Source organism: Nicotiana sylvestris, chromosome 3 (assembly GCF_000393655.2).
Source record: "Nicotiana sylvestris chromosome 3, ASM39365v2, whole genome shotgun sequence".
Lineage (NCBI taxonomy): Eukaryota > Viridiplantae > Streptophyta > Magnoliopsida > Solanales > Solanaceae > Nicotiana > Nicotiana sylvestris.
In genome coordinates, this window is record NC_091059.1 from 212799857 (window position 1) to 212817691 (window position 17835).

The 17835-nt window shown below is 35.4% G+C and overlaps 1 long non-coding RNA gene across 1 annotated transcript; it reads left to right on the top strand.

Annotated features, from left to right (window-relative positions):
* Nucleotides 1-1358: 1358 nt before the first annotated feature.
* LOC104221618 (uncharacterized) lies at nucleotides 1359-11242 on the top strand. Its single transcript, XR_709774.2, has 3 exons — nucleotides 1359-1491; nucleotides 3814-5047; nucleotides 10974-11242. It is a non-coding gene; the product is annotated as an uncharacterized lncRNA (long non-coding RNA).
* Nucleotides 11243-17835: the final 6593 nt, after the last annotated feature.

The window sequence follows — 17835 nt, forward strand, 5'->3', positions numbered from 1 at the left end:
GCTAAGAAAAGTAAAAGGTCAACTTATGAATTTGTATCAATAAAAATTTGAAGTTCACATTATGTCAAATTTGGACAACCCCTCACCCTCAGGAATGTCACACGCCATAATAGTGATATCTGCTACGATTCATAAGATGAAATTTGACACCTTTGCATACTCCTTTCTGCAATGCTCCGCTAAATGCTTCCCGGTAACAAAGCTAGGAGTACATTGTTATCACCACTCTACTACTGCTTAGACTAATAAGAAGATCAAGCAATAGAAAATCATGAACCTGAGCAACCCCTAGACTTGCAGCCAGGGATTCGATAACAAGAGCAGTAAAAGAAGCTAGTAATAAAATTATCCAAAGCAGCTGCAAAGCATGTAAGAGCTAGTCAGATTGTAGATGTCAATCAGCAGAACAAAGGAACAGATAATGAATAACACCCGATGCACTACTTAGGATTCACAAAAATAAGAGTAAGTCGGTCACTTGTTTGGATAAACTAAGCTCTTTCATGTTCTTCAAGATTGATCACTAGTTTGAATCTGGAAGAAATTGGTGTTTCGACTATAACCAGAGTTAATGATAATAAGAAGAACACCACAAGCTAAATACATTACGGTTCCATTCAAGGTATTGGAACTCTTACAAAAATATTTGTTCTGTTCGTGCGACTTAAAAAGGATGTTAAGTCTGCTCTCATGGAAGGTTGAAGAGAGAAGTTAGAGAGAGCTTCTATGAGTCAAAATTATATTTTAACTTGGTCGTCGTTCCAAGTTTAATCGATCCAAGTAAGAAGGCACGTGGAACCACATGCGCCATACAAAACAGCGATGACGAATGCCATTCCCAATAAATAACAGCTGATGTGTTTGAGAATTTTTATTACTTGTACATGGCAACATAGTATCATCGTTAGCTATATATACACAACAGGTGAAGAAGGGCTATCCAACCACACGAGTAATCCAACCACTTAAATTAAAAATAGTTATTAGAGGTATAATATATGTATAATTTATATATTATACGTATATAATTATGTATAATTAATACACAGTCTAAGTATATAACTAGAAAAAATAAATAATAAATTTAAAGAGTTAACCTATATAGCCGCCCATCCAACTGCTTAAACTAAAAATAGCCGGCGAAAATATATATAAGCATATTTTATGTATTATATAGGTATAATTGTATATAATTATTGTATAATCTATGTATATGGCTATAAAAGTAAACAATAAATATGACCAATATTTTGTTTAGTTTACCTAAAAATGCGGGTGAAGAATTAACCCAAAAGTAGGCGGGTACGCCTTTTCTTATATAAATACTCTTGTACATTGAGAAACAAAACAATCTGATTCTGAGATGGATTCCGATTAGAAACTGGAGGCTCTGATCGCGATTTCTTTTCCAAGTGCCTCTCGCAACTTGAAATTTCCGGCACCGGAATTTGCGGCATTGCTGGGATTCTTTTCTATTAATCGATTTTTTTGGTAAGGTCCATTCCTCCCTCCTCTCTGTTTATCACTTTATGTGGTGCTTTCTTTGAATTAAAGCATGATACCTGCGTCCTAGTCTCCGTAGTTCACTTTCCAAGCGTGTTTAAGAATAATTCAGAATATTTGCTATTTTGGGCATCAGTCTTTGGGCCCAAGAAGAGGGATTGATGTTAATTTGACGGCTCTATGTCATTCTGTAGATTAGTTTAATCCTTGTTTCGAGTTTGTTTCGTGTGTTCTCACAGGAATAGGGCATGGATCTAAGTCTGGTATTAAGTGTTGAAGCCTAGCTTTTAAATTGTCAGTTTCATTCTCGTTGTGTTTTGGTTCAATCTATGTCTGGTATTGAATTAGTAAAGTCTTTAGTCCGTTTCAGGGTATCCATGTTGTAGGTTGCTGCTGATTACACTCCCTCTTCAGCATATCTGTCCATTTCTAACTCTAGAAATTAGTATCATTGTTGTCTGTGCTTATATCACTACATTGAAGATTATGGGTTTGCATGAAGAATAAAATCAGGGTTCAAATTGACTTTTTTTTTTGCTTATGGGTTTAATGACATGCGGTTTCTTTTATTTTGGGCATTTGATGGGTTAATTTTGAGAGCCTATGAATTGGGGGCAAAACCACAGATAGCCATTCTCATGGATGTTATTCAAAGATTAGTCTTACTTATTTTGTCCTGAAATTTTAAACTATAAATCTTTACTTCAGGACAATTCATGAAATTTTTATCCTGAAAAATATAGCTGAAAACCTGAAATTCAGAATGCACCGGTTAATTCTAAATAGCAGCCCCGTAAAGTAGCTACTTGGTGTCATTTCCAAATGAATTAGAGAATAAACAAATTTTGGGCTTTTAATTAAGAATTGTGATTTTTCTGGGCCGGAGAGATCTTTTTTAGGTATAGGCTTGTGGAAATAAAATGAGAACTTGGATTGTCGTTTAGTCATTTGCTCTTTGTTTTTAGGGACAATTGATTATCATAAGTTTCATTAATAACAGGTGTCATAAGGTAAATTCAAAGTCAATTATGTCATATTTCTCTACCTCACCCGGTAGGGGTAAGGTCTGCGTACACCCACACTCCCCATATATCACACTGGGTATGTTGTTGTTGTTAGGTCACACTTCAATTTCATTCTGCAAGTGGTCTTGAATTATAGTAGTCCTGAATCTTCTTAGTTTTTTTTAAGTGTCACGGGTGACAGCAAGAAAATTTAGAAATTTGATTGGGGCCAAAAGCCCATTTTTCAGTGAAATTCTTGGGTCAAAGTTGTCTTGGTATTCCAAAAGGAGCTGGTATCATGATTTGTTCATACATATCAAATGCTTACTGTTTATCCTCATGTTCACTTGGAAATGTTGTGTCTTCAATTGTGCTGCTGAGCATTTCCCGTTTATTTGATTCGATATTAAGACGGTTGATAGATTGATGCATGAAGCCTCTAAAAGAATTTGGGAATTTGATAAACTTGAGTTGGAGAATTTGAAATGGGCCATGTGTGGAGAAGAACATAAAGAGATTTGTTGGGCCAAGTTTTGAGACAGAAGAGAGTTGGGCTTGATTTGAATTGATCTTGGCCCAAAGAATAAATTTAAAGGTGGTGGGTGGGCTCAAATAAGATAAGCTGACTCCTAAAATAATAAATAGTTTGTGAGGTTTAATGAGATTGTAGAGATGAATTGAAGAAATTGTAGTTCAGTTGCGTTAGCGGAGACTTTGCCTCTGGGTTCGTCTTTTGAATAGTTGAGACATTCATCTGATAGGCAGTTTGAGGGTTTCTACTTGTCTTTTTTTTATTTAAATATGAACCGGATGCTTTAAAGGCTTTACTAAATTGTTGGGTTCATTTGTTTGATGTCCAAGTATGTTTGGCATAATCTATGATTTTCAAAATAGTTGGTACTCTGGCAACATGTACAACTGATTAAGTGTGTCAATTCTGAACTTAATTTTTATACATGTTTGGTAATTTAGGTGATGGTGAATTGAATCTTTATTATCTCTGTCAGTCCTGTTTTCCTGTTTTATTCACAGTAATTGAACATGAAAGTGATATTGTCATGAGTAGATTATTTGTAGTTTAATCTGAACTCCATGTGTTTAGACAACAAAAATTGATAACCTGTGTTATAGAAAGTCTAATTTTTATGTTTGGTTCAAAGACAGAATGAGTGATTGATCAAATGATGTTGTTGTGGCTCACTCTGTTTTCTTTTTACTGGTTTACAATTGTATTTAGCCAATTCTTGTTCTCAAGGGGCTTATCACTCTTCGAAGCCTAATATCATTTACCAATACTGCTAATTAGGAAGTATGAACGACCAAGACCATAGGATCATGATAACCACTCGGCAAGAACATGTGCCATACTGATCTGAATGCTTTTGTAGTATTTTTCAGTTTATATCTTGAATATTTGATATATTAGCTAAGTTTTCTGGGACTGCTTCAAGTTTGCTATAAGATATAGAACAAGTTGCTTTAGCCTAGGAAAGTTGCCATTTTAAGCCCTCTAGGTTTTCAAGTTTGTCCTTCAATCCGCAACACTAAGAGACTAAAGAGGCCACCAATGTCTGGCTTCTATGAATGCATTTTCTTTTAACTTTAGGACTTCAAGGACATTGATTTCTCTTACAATAGTTAGTTCGCTCCCCTCTAACTGGTTCCAGAGAAGGTCAGCTTCCTCCGGGTTTTCAGAAGTATGAAGGTCAACTTCCTCAGGGTTTTCAGAAGTATGAATAACCAAGACCACATGAACATGGTAACTATTTGGCAAGCAAATGTCACAACTTATTTCAATGCAAATATCCGTAAGAGAGTTTTCAGAAGATGATGAAAGCTGAATTTTGCTAGAATAAAGTTTTCAAGTCTAAAAGTTGCACTCAAGTAATGAGTAACAAGAACAAGGAAAAATCATAACTGAAAAATATAGTGGACTACCACTTATTCTGAAAAATATAGTGGAGTTACAAGCTCAGGTAGTCCATCATATTTTTCCTTGTTCTTCTAACTCAGTATTTGAGCAACTTTCAAACTTGAAAACCTTTTTAAAAGCAAAATCCAACTTTAATCATCTTCTAGAAACTTTAGCTTATTAATATTTGCATTGCAATAAGTTGACATATCTTCTTGCCGAGTGGTTAACATGAATTTGTGGCCTTGGTTGTTCATACTTATGAAGATCCAGACGAATCGATTTCTTTGAAGTCTTAGAGTTGAAAGAGAATGTATTAATGGGATTCATTGATGGTCTCCATAGTTATGTGGATTGAAGGACAAACTTGAAAAAACTCAAGGGCTTCGAATCGCAACTTTCTGGGCTAAAGCAACTTGTTCTTATGTCTTTTGGAAGCTTCAAGCAATACCAGAATGCTTGGCTGATGTATTCAACCTTCAAAGATATGAAACTGAAAAATACTATAAGAGCATTCAGGTCAGCAAAAGAAAATATAGGAGAAGAAGCTGGAACGCGCGCCAACTCAAGCACTGATTTAAAGCTCTCGATGGTGCTCTTGATTTTTTATCAATGCAGTAATACACAGGTTTGTTTTTGCCCTCATGTTTGGAAATGAAGCAACATTTAATTAATCCATACTATCATTTATGTTCTCTTTTTCATTCAAAATAACAATATCTCATTTGTATGTCTTCTAAGTACCAGGCTTTTTTCCTTATGTTTATTCTATTGATTCATTTTCTTTCTTATACGCTTTTATTAATGGTATATATGTATGCATGTCTGTGTTGTGTTATTCTGCATCTGTTATGTTATATGCTATGACTTAATAGCTGCTTCAATCTTGACTTAATAGTGGATCACTCTCTCTCTCTCTCTCTTTCTATTTTTTTTTGGTGAATAGAAATGAATAAAGAAGAACATAGTAAACCGAAGCTATCACGCAATTTAACTCTTTTCTTTTCTTTCTATTCTTCCCTGTGCTGACATGTCAGCAGTGACCTATTATTGGTTTCCGTACCCAGCCTCTCATTCCTCTCTTTTCCCCTTTCCTTTTCTTCTCCTGTCAGCTCCCCTTCCTCATTGTCGCTTTGCTGCTCCTGCAGCACCTCCTCATTTTCGGTATCTCTCTCTCTCTCTCTCTCTCTCTCTCTCTGTCGCACGCGCTTCCTTGCCTGTCTGCCCCTTATTCATGTTCTTCCTTCCTATCAGATCACTAGTGATTCTATGGATCCAAGCGGCTTCTTCTCTCCCTCTGATTTTCTTTTCCTTCTCCATGTGTAAGAATCTTCTTGTTTCCCTATTCTTCATTAATCCTTTGATGCCTTTCTGTTCTTTCCTAGAATCCTGCTTTCAAGCTACTGCGTCAGCAACTTCTTCTTCCGCTTTCTTTTTCTTTCTTTGGTACGTCCTGTTTTCTCTTATTCACCGCTTCTGCATTTCGTCCTCTCTTCTTCCTTGGAAATTCCCTGTCTGCCCATGGCATCGACACTCTTCTTATTAGCCCCTTTGTTTTTTCTGTTCTTTTCCGGCATTCATCCTTTTCTGCTGTTCTGGTTTACACTGGATGCTCTAATTTTTCGTTCTTCCCCTTATCCTCTCCTTCCTTTTTCTGACTATATCCTTGTTGATTTAAGTATCTATTAAACCATCAAAACAAAATGACTAAAAAAAGTGTGTTACTTTGAGTACTTTTTCTGTAAATAATTGTTGCTGAAAAGTATGTTAGTTACAATTGTGTGCTCCTGGTGCATTTTACTCTTTTTATGTAATGACTTGCCAGATCTACTCTTGAATTCTTTCCCAAAATGTCTAGTTTTTTTTTTTTGATTTGTGACACTTAGTTAAAAAGTTGGATATTAAGGAAGAGGAATCATGCCTGGATATAATTTAACAAGGGAAAAACATTGGTTTTGTATGAACTAGCTGAATTCATTAGCTTAGGCTTCCAGTTTATGAAAAACAAGTGTTCTATTACTCCTATTATTCTGAAACTTTTGCAGTATCTATAATTATTAGTAAACTTAACTTCCCCCTTCATGGAAAGATTACCAAATGAAATTTAAGCATAAGCAAGCCTTTGAATTTGGATCTACTACTTCAACACAAATTGAGAATGAAGTTAGGAACAGAGATATATTTGTTAATAATGAAAAGGTCAAACTGCACAATGTAGAAGATTCCACCTTAATATCTTTTAAATCCAAGGTCAACGGGTTTCACAATGGAAACTAGACTTTTTCAAATAAAAAGAAAAATGATTTGAATCCAAGAGCAGAATTAATAAGAAGAAAAGAGAACAACAACAACAACAACCCAAACCCAGTGTAGTCCCACAAGTGGGTTCTGGGGAGGGTAGGATGTACGCAGCTTTACCCCTGCCCTGGAATGTAGAAGAAAAGAGAACTTTGCTTTAAATGTAGTAAAATGGGCATTTGGTTAGAGTTTGTAAAATTTTCAAAGGTAAGAGAGAAGAAGCCAATTCCATGGATGAGGATGATAAGTTGATAACATGATGGTCGTTCTTACCTAAATTCATATGGTGGATAAAAAAGAGGAGTAGCAGTCCATGTCACTCCATGTAAAAATGTCTTCAAGACATACAATGAAGTTGATGGTGACATTATATCAATTTATGATCATAACACTTGGACTTTGACAAAGTTTCCTCCTAATACTTCGGCAATTGGTTGTAAATGGGTTCTAAAACTTAAAGCTGATGGGAGTATAGGTAGTTATAAAGTAACACTAGTTGCAAAAGGTTATAGCCAAAAGAAGAAGCTCCGCAAATGGATGCCAAAATGACATTTCTCAATGGTGAGTTAGATGAAATTTTTATATCCAACAACCTGAAGGTTATGTGGTGAAATGAGAAGAATACAAGGTATGAAAGCTCAGGTAATCTTTATATGGTCTTAACCAAGAGACAAGATAATGGTATGAAAAATTTAGATTAACTATATTGGATTTAAGTGTGGTAAAGTAGAAGAGTGTATTTTCTATGAAGGCAAAAACACACACATGATTATAAAGTTCTTACATCTTTATATATTATGAGTTGCTTATTTTTGGATCTAACATAGCATGTGGTTATGAAACTGAGCAATATCTAATGAATTAATGTTTAGGTCTTGTTGATGTATACTAGGAATTAAAGTAGTTAGAAAAGAAATTGATTTTCTCACACAATCATTTTATACTGAGAAAATACTTTGGAAAATTTAATCATTATGACCGCAAACCAAGTTAAACTCCTCTTAATCCTCACACTAAATTAGTGCCTTGTGCCTAATGTTAATGATCCGGTTAATCAAGAAGAGTGTGCTAAAATAATTGGTAATTTGATGTCTTGAGTTAGGCTAAACAAGACATTGCATGTGTTGTTGGTAAGCTTAGTAGATTTTCTAGTAATCCTAGTCATGAGCATTGGAAAAGCATTAGTAAAATAATGAAATATTTGAAGCATACTTTAAAGTTTAAACTATGGTTTGCATTACAAATGTACATCTTCTATTTGGGATGTAATAGTGATGCTAATTGGGCTGTTGACTGAAGAAATTCTAAATCTACAAGTGGATGGTTACAATTTGGTCAAATAATTTTTTCTCTCGATTTGTTTATTCATCTCTTGCATTTTTAGTTAGGAAATTAAGTTCTCCTTTTGTGCAGCTTTATGTGACGCTTTTTCCTTTTTAATCTTTTCCAAAAATAATGACACCTTTATATATTTAGAAAAAAAAAAGATAATTATAAAGTTTTCATTTTACCCTTAAGACGTGATTTTATAGTCACAAAAATACCACAATTTTCAAAAGACTCTTTCTTTCTTAAACTCCGTGCTTTGTCAAGCAACTTTGCTTAAAATGAAACAGAGAGAAGTAATCATATTAGCCATATTAGAGAGTTGCGAACTAATCATCTGGTTGCATTCTTTTAGCTTATTTTGGCCCAAAACTTGATGGATTAATTTGGATTTAACCCATTCTGAAAAATCTTAATCATGCCAATGACCAACTTTGGATGGGTTACACAAACTTGATGCTCTAGTCAGAAGATCGCGGAGCTGTAAATAATGCCCCTTCGTAATCCAATTTAATGCTCTATTTTAGTTGTAATAATTCAATATCTAACAAGTCATGTCTTTCTAGTTGGTTAGTATACCATGCATCATACACTTATCTTTGCATCCCTACAGCCTTACTGAAGACTGGTGAGTGAGGCATTTTGCTAGAAGTGGAGGAATCCTCATTTTATTTTGACTTTATTGACAAGAAGGGTCACCAGTATAGCTGTGTTGGCTTTTTCCCAATAGAACATGATAGACTTGAGCAGATTGTCAAAACATACAGGGAGGCGGGTTTGTCAATGCTTGAACTGATTGATCTAAGCTAGCCCGACGAGAATCAAATTCCAGAGCAAACAAGAGTGATAATCAGTTAATAAAAAGAAAGAATAATAGCTTTACACCGACCTTGAAGAGGAAGTGAACTAGGATTAGTTCAAGTACCTATTGGGAATTCTTTATCTGATCAGTTAATCATGGTTTCCTGATGTTCCCAATATGTTGCAGATAGTATAAAAGACTTCTTATAAGTAGCTTTTTTCTTAGAATTTTTGCCTTTTGGGCCAGGTGTCAACAGATTCTTTACAATTTAATTCAATCATTAATCAAGTACACGTCGACCATAGACTAGTTGGGGTTGGCTGTATGAATTATGTGTATCTATCCCGCTATTCAGGCAAATGTCCTTCCAATGCGTAGTAATTTGTCTTTGAACGAAAAGTAGGAATTCTTCTAAAACTAGAGGTTCTCTAGATGTTGCTCTTCCCTGCATGGACAAACAAGTCTCTAACAAAAAAGCACTCCTGGTCAATCACAAACCTATTTCGAGTGTAACAACAAAAATTATGCCTTGATCCTTGCTAATAATTATTACCACTATGGATCCTTTGTTTCACATTGTAATTTGTCTTAATTAAGTTGTCATTAATGCAGAGATAGTAAGTCTTATGACCACTGGCGGCCCGACGAATTTTGTGGCCTAAAACCAAACTTTATGAGGGGCCTTAATTTAAAAAAAAATTATTATATATTTGAAGTCTATTGTTTTTAAGCTTTTCTTAGATACAAAGTTGTTAATAATTTTCTTATAATCAATAACTCCTAATAAGTATTTCTCAATTGACAATATAGCTAATTCATTTAACCTTTCTTGTGACATTGTTGATCTTAGGTAAGATTTTATCAATTTTAATTTTAAAAACTTTTTTCCACTGAAGCAACGGTAACATGAGTTATTAACATTATTCCATAAGCAATTTAAACATTTGGAAAAGAATTAAATCTTTTTATTTTGTTAAGTGTATCAATTAAACTGCTATCTTCTAATTGTACTATTTTCCTTAATACTTTTATCAGAAAATAAATCTAAACCATTAAATACGAATTGATTATTATGCTTTAAGGTACAGTCAAGATTAAGGCAATATTTTTTAAAATTTTCAACATCTAGTGATCTTAGTTTTTGCCGCCAAATAGAAAACCAAAAATATTTTCATATGCTGCGAATTGTTCAAATCTATTTTGAAGTGAAAAAACAGCCTTGTCTATTATGTATAAAAGTAATCAACTCTAAAGTACTCTTCGAAAGATTTTGAGATTTCATTATTAACATTCGCATCAAATTGTTACTTCTTATTTATCACACGTTTCTTACGAAATCGGGTTCGATATTCATTTCAAGTGCAATTTCCTTGGTAGAAATCATAGCAGTTGTAAATCCTCTTATCTATATTTGTTAAAAAAAGAAATCAAACTTTTTCACTTACATAACTTTTTTAAAAGTTATACATAGTTTATTAGGTGTAACAAATATGGGGTCTCATTATGGAAGGGCCGCCCCTGCTTATGACACTACTTTCGTTTATGTGATTCTAGGTCTAGCTCCTCTCCTTTATCACCTTCAATTATCATAGTATATGTCACCTACAGATTCGTGCATATGGAGGTCTGCATAAGATATTCCAAATCTCAAGTGACCATAGCTGAGAAAAGTTAATGGTCTGATGAACTTTTTTTGTTGCTTTGGCATCAGCTGCTTTCTCAAGATATGTTTGTGGTTGATGTAGAATTGCAGAATGGACTTGCTTTCCTTTACAAACTCGATTTATTATCTGAAATGTGGTCATCTTCTATGGAGAATAAGCTCTGCGCTACAATTTTCGTGTGTAGGAGTTTGAGAGTTTTATCCTTGTGATGGATAAATGATAATTGAAACCACATTATTCATTCCATGTCCTGTTTATAACATTGTTCTGAATATATATTTTAAGTTGAGAGGAGGTCGAAAATGAAGGATGAGAAAATACATAAATTGAATCTGTATAAGTTGAATATCCTTCTAAAGAAAAAGATGCATAAATTGTGAAGCAGGTAAACTTGAAATTTCCCCACAACAGGATCTCCGTTTTTAATATAGCTGAATGTGTTGCTATTTATCTTTGAGGTGCAGCTTGGGACTTTGATGGAAGCCATTGAAGCGGGAAATGTATTAAGAGAGCTACCAAGAGTCAAAAGATGAAATCAAGGATAGCGATAGCATAAGCTACAAGGAGAGGTAGGTTTCATACAACTGTAGTTATAGCGATAACTGATAAATACAGATAGTATCGCACAAATGTCCCTAGTGTAAATACTTTTCAGCTGGGCATAGTAATCTCATATTGGATGCTGTCCGAGTAACTATTCTGAATTAAAAGAAATTCGAGGTTTTCTTTTATACTTCTGATGAGTTGTGGTTATGCAAATTGTCCTGTTGGTTACTGGTTCGACTTGGATAATAATCTGTACGTGAAGCGCGGTCTGAATTCTCCCCCCTCTGTTACCTTGGAAGTATAGGAAAAGAGTGATAGAGTAGTTGAATTTCTGGACTTGTACCAAGAGTAGAGCTGTTATTTGTATGATGTTATTCAAAGAGCATTCATATCAAACTTTGAATAACCAAGACTCCTGTCAGTTAACAGTAGAGTACCGTTGTAGGACGGAAGGTATGGGAGTTGGGAAACAGTAAAGGAAAAAATTTCATACTTTAAAGAATTTAAAAACTGAAAATTCGACACTGTAATACTTATATTTCTTTGCGGTAAATTCAACTCCTTTATTCATGGTGTATCTTTAAATTTCTAAGAAAAAGAGAAATTCAACAGGTGATTGACATTGAATTTTTTTGGAATTTGGAAGTCAAAACTGAATTGGACTACAAAATACATTTAGACCTGAAGCTAAACTCAATAATGTTAATAGAATTCCAGACATTCCAAGAAATTGGTAATATGAAAATAAAATTAGTTTAAGCAAAAATAATATGCATTTGCAGAAGCTTTTTTTTTTTTTTTTTTTTTGGATTATAAAAAGAGGAGAAATGAACCAAAATAGTTACATCTTATGACCCTTTGAAGATTTTACAAGTAGTTGTTTGATAAATGATCAAGGGATGTTCCTTTTATCTTCTAGTCGGGCTTCACATCAAGTAACAATATCTTAATCCAAGAAATCCTTATCCTTTACGAAGGAGTAATCATTCATTGGACTGGATTTAAACATTTCACTTAGAAGGAATTACCTGGACGCTTGACCGTAATTTCGATAGGAAATTCTACAATTTTCAGTGACTCAGGTATATATTCGAGAAATAATAAGCTAAAGCACGCAGAGAGGAAGGGAAATTTGTGGTATACATTCAGCGATTATAAAATTAATGCATGCAATATATTTATATGTACATGAGCCTATGGATAAAATATCTCCTTAGAGTGCAATACATTTGATATATCTTCTACTTCACATTCCTTCTAAGTCTCAAAATTAATTTCGTGTAACAAACTGCTGCCGAGTTGGATGGCCAACACCTTTATCTGTAACATCTAGTAAACAAAGCGTCGGACGATTAAACTTTATTCAATCTATATACTTCAACTTTAACTCTTGGTAATTATTTTGAAATAGTGCCAGATGATCGTATTGACAACTCGTCTGTCACTTTAAAAACAAAAAACAAAAAAAGCCATAGCCTTATCTGGCTGACTGTGCATGGAACTTCTTTTTTAATACTCCTTTGGCCAGACTATTCCGAATTTGCACTGTGTAGGTCTTCGTTAAAGGGCAAAACGTTCCCAAAAATAGCCTCCGGGCCACTTAAATTTGACCATGCTTATGTGGCAGTAGTTTGTGATGTTCACGCTGAAAAAGAACGTGGAAATTGTTTAACCAAAAATAGGAATTTCGGTCAAAACTTTATTTTAGAAGAACTCGGGTTACTGATAATCAAGTATAAAATGAATAAAAGAAATTGACTTTGATAATAATAAGATGAACAGAAGAAAGCAAAGTAAATCAGTTTCTTCCGATGATATTTCGTGCCCTATCAGTCTTCTCCTTTTATAGCTATTTCTAGGTAATACGTTTCGTTTCTACCATAATTGAGTCATTGTTGTCAATTAATGGCATTTAATGACATTTAATGCAACATTACAATCAACAATCATATTTGATTCAATACAAATTCCTTAGCGTTTCCCGTATTTAATGTCTAATAGTACGTTTCTATACCTTATTTACTATCAGATTCATTCCCTTCCATCATAAAGAGGTTCGAGAGCCTATCCTCCTCGTTTTTTCCCTGAACATCTGCCCGTGCCTGTTGAAGCTCATGCCTCTTTGATTATTCTTCTTCTCCTATCCCTCTTTGAATGGTCCACTTGTCATGACGTGTCATCTTATAATGAATTCCATATATAAACTTAATTTTCCCCAATACAGATAGTCCCCCCACTTGCCATTTATTCATCAATAGAATATTTAAGAAGTGGACCTCATTAAAGCGGGAATATTTGCCGCCATTAATTTTTCCCTGGAACTGATGCTTCAACTATCTCTTCCATTTAATGTCCATGACACGTCGCGTCTCCTGGTTGGCTCTGCAACCCTTCAGCGCCTTTTAAGGCTTTTTGACGGCTTCACCAATTACGAAGCGTCAGTTCTCATTATGACATTTCCATCATTGTACCTTTTCCTTTGACGGTTGCTTCTGACTATAAATATAACTTTTTACCTTTGTCTTTTTCACAAAAGTTTAGAATATTCAATTCTAATTTTCTTCTTCCTCGTACTACTATGTCTTCTTCAAACCCTAACCCTCGGAGAGTCCCCATTGTTGACAATCTTTCTCTTGCTCCTATTAGAAGTAGAAGAGGAGGAAGGCTTCGTAGTTTAGGGTCTTCTTCGTCACGAGGCCCCTCTATTCCTTCATTGAGTTCTACTACTCCTTCTAGAACTAGGGGTTCACTTTCTCAAAGATCTTCATCTAGGACTAAAGAACCCACTGAACCTCTTCATGAACCTTTAGTGGATGAAATTGTTCATGCGGAACTATCTTTCTACAATGATAGAGAATCCATTAGAAATCAATTGTCTTCATTATATCGTGCTGATATCTACCCGACTCAAATTACTGAAGGTCTAATTTCAGTAGTTCGTAGAGATTGTCATTGGAGCCATGACTTCCCCATTATAATCCCCAATGCGTACCAAAGAATCACCTCTTAGTTGACTGGGTTTTCTTTTGTTTATACATACCCTTTCACGTTGGGTTTCAAACCTGCTATTGACCCTGTTATCCTCGAATTCTGTCGCTTTTTCGACGTCTGTTTAGGATAAATTGTCCCTATTGTGTGGAGGGTTGTTGCTTGTTTGAGGCATTTGGCCAATATGGTTGGTATACCTTTGATATTTTTTCATTTAATCCATCTCTATTCTCCCAAACTCTTTCGCCAAGGAGTCTTCACTCTAGTGGCAAGGAGCAAAAGAGTTCTGGTCAGTCCAAAATATGACAAAGACCGTGGCTGGTACGCCAGGTTTGTTGCTGCCCCCACTGTTGATTTAGTGGGTGATGAAAATGTTCCTTTTCCTGAGAAGTGGAATTTTGCACATGAGTTTTCTTTTTAATGACTTTCTCGTACCTTTTTCTCAATTTTGATGATCATCATCTTAATTTTCCTTTTCTTTTTCAGCAACCATGGGAGCTGTTGATGAAATTTCCAACTTCCGTGGTTGGGTAAGAAAGCTATTGAATGTTGCTCCAATGGAAGGTAGGTCTTGGAAAAACCTCTCTCATCGATTTGGTTGGAAAGTGAAAACTCACGGTAGAGATTTTTTTTATATAATTTCACTTATTGCTTCTTCCAGAAATTATTTTGATCCTTCTTTTTGTCAGGATTTCCCATTCAAGGCGTAAGTGCTGAGTCCGTCGTAGCTTCCAGAATTTCTTTGGAAAGGGCCCAAGAGATAATTTTGTGTTCTTCATCAAAAAGGAAAGCTACTATTGATCAGGACTCTGAAGAAGAAAAAGAGCAAGACGAGGGTTCTTTGATAAAAAGGTCACGGGCTAGAAGACGAATTATTTCAGATGATGAACCGTTTCCCCCTCGTTCTATTCCTCTTACCAAGACTATTGAACCGTCTCCCCCTCGTGCGGTTTGCCCATAAAACACCAGGTAGCAATTCTGGCCAATTACCTTTGGATTCTTCCAATCGTTTCTTCAAATTGTTGATAATGACTTTATTTGTCGATTCAGCTTATCTGTTACCCACCAGATGATAAGGTGTTGAAGTAATCCTTTTAATCTGCCAACTTTGAAAAAATTCCGTGATTTGTGCGCCTATAAATTGCGGGCCATTATCACAAACGATTTCCTTTGGTACACCGAATCGACATATGATATTTCGCCAAATGAAATCTCTGACTTCTTTTTCTCGTACCTGTTTAAATGCTCCTGCTTCTACCCATTTAGTAAAGTAGTTAGTGAGTACAAGCAAGAATTTTACCTTGCCTTTTGCTTGTGGTAGAGGACCCACGATATCCATCTCCCATTTCATAAAAGGCCACGGCGCAATGACCGGATGTAACAACTCCGCAGGTCTATGCATGTTATTACCGTATCTTTGACATTTATCACATTTAGCCACGAAACTTTTCGCTTCCTCTTCCATTTTAGGCCAATAATAATCTGCTCTAATCATGGTTCTTACTAATGATCTTCCTCTTGCGTGATTTCCACAATGACCCTCGTGTATCTCTCTCATTATATATTCCGTTTGAGAAGGCCCGAGGCATCTTGCTAAGGGTCCACCGAACATTTTTCGATAAAGATTGCCTTGCTTTAAACAATATCGAACAGTCTTTTTTCGAAGTGCGTGAGCTTTTTTCTTGTCTTCAGGGACGGTACCATACTGCAAAAAAGCAACAATCTCGTTCCTCCAATCCCAGGTTAAGTTATTGAAATTTACCTCATTTTTGTCTGGATCGAGTACTGAATGAAACAAATGAATTACGGGGGCATTTTCATTGCTCGTCACGTCTGTCGCAGATGGGAGATTGGCTAGGGCGTCTGCCTCGACATTTTCATCTCTTGGTATTTGCGTAACTTTCCAGGTTTGGAATTGCCTAATTAGGTCTCGTACCTTTTCTAAGTACTGCTGCATTCGTGCTTACCTGGCTATATAAGTCCCCAGCATTTGGATAACTACAAGCTGTGAATTGCTTTTGATTACAATTTGATAATGCCGAGTTCTCGTGCCAGTTCTAAACCTGCAATCACAGCTTCATACTCTGCCTCATTGTTAGTTATAGAATGACATTTTATGGCTTATCGAATGGTTTCACCCGTAGGTGGTACCAAAACAATTCCTAAACCTGCCACTTCATATTAGATGAGCCATCAGTAAATAAGGTCCAAATTCCTGGATTAGACCCGTTGAACACCTGTAATTCTTTTTCTGCTTCTAATTGCATCCCTTGGCTAAAATCAGCCAAAATATTTGCTAACACCTGAGATTTTATTGCAGTTATGGGCTGATAGGTGATGTCATATTCACTTAATTCTATAACCTATTTGGCTAGCCTACCTGATAACTCATGCTTGTGTAATATATTGCGCAATGGATAAGCAGTTACTACAGAAATAGGGTGACATTGAAAATAAGGCCTTAGTTTCCTAGATGCTATAATTAGTGCAAGTGCAAGCTTTTCTAATTGAGGATACCGCGTCTCCGCATCTAATAATGATTTGCTAACATAATAAATTGGAGACTGTTTACCTTGTTCTTCACGAACTAAAACCACACTCACCGCTACTTCTGACACAACCAGATAGATGAGCAATCTTTCCCCAACCTTTGGTTTTGCGAGTAACGACGGATTTGACATGTATGTCTTCAAGTTTTTGAGTGCTTGTCGACACTCCTCAGTCCATTCGAACTGATCTTTCTTTTTAAGAGCTGAAAAGAATTTAAAACATTTTTCTGATGACTTGTAAATAAATCTCCCCAAGGCTGCAATTCTTCTTGTCAGTCTCTGCACTTTTTTTTACTTGTAAGCATGTCAGGACATTCTTTAATGGCTTTAATCTGTGCGGAATTTACTTCAATACCACAGTTAGAAACAAGAAAACCCAAAAACTTACCTGATGAAATGCCGAATGCACATTTCTTGGGATCTAGCTTCATATTGAATTTTTGTAAGATCTGAAATGTATCAGACAAGTGCGATATATGATCCCCTAATTGTTGAGATTTAACGAGCATATCATCTATGTAGACCTCCATAGTTTTTCCTAAATGTTCTTGGAACATTTTTGTCACCAATCTTTGGTACGTTGCACCAACGTTTTTTAAGACCAAAGGGCATTACTTTATAATAGTAAGTCCTCATGTCTGTTATAAATGAAGTTTTTTCTTCATCTAGGGGATCCATTTTGATTTGGTTATACCCTGAATATGCATCTAAAAAGCTTAACAATTCATGTCCTGCAGTAGCATCAATCAGTTGATCTATATGTGGTAGTGGAAAAGAATCTTTAGGACAAGCTTTGTTAAGGTCTGTGTAATCTACACAAACTCGCCATTTGCCATTCTTTTTCGGTACTACAATAGTATTGGCTAACCAATTAGGATACTTTACCTCGCGGATAGACCCAATTTTTAATAGTTTCTGAACCTCATCTTGAATCACCTGATTTTTGAAAGTCCCCTGATTTCTCTTCTTTTGTTTGATGTGTGGATACGATGGGTCTTCATTTAACTTGTGAGTCATTACTTCCGGTGGTATTCCTGTCATATCAGAATGGGACCAGGCAAAACAATCCACGTTAGTTTTTAAAAATTCAATCAACTTACCTTTCATGTCATGGCTTAGGTTGGCCCCAACGTAGACTTTCCTTTCAGGCCATTGTGTAAATAACTCTGCAGCCTCCAATTCTTCAATCGTTGTTTTGATATTTTCATTTCCTCTGGTTCTTGAATGGAATCGGGCCTTGAGT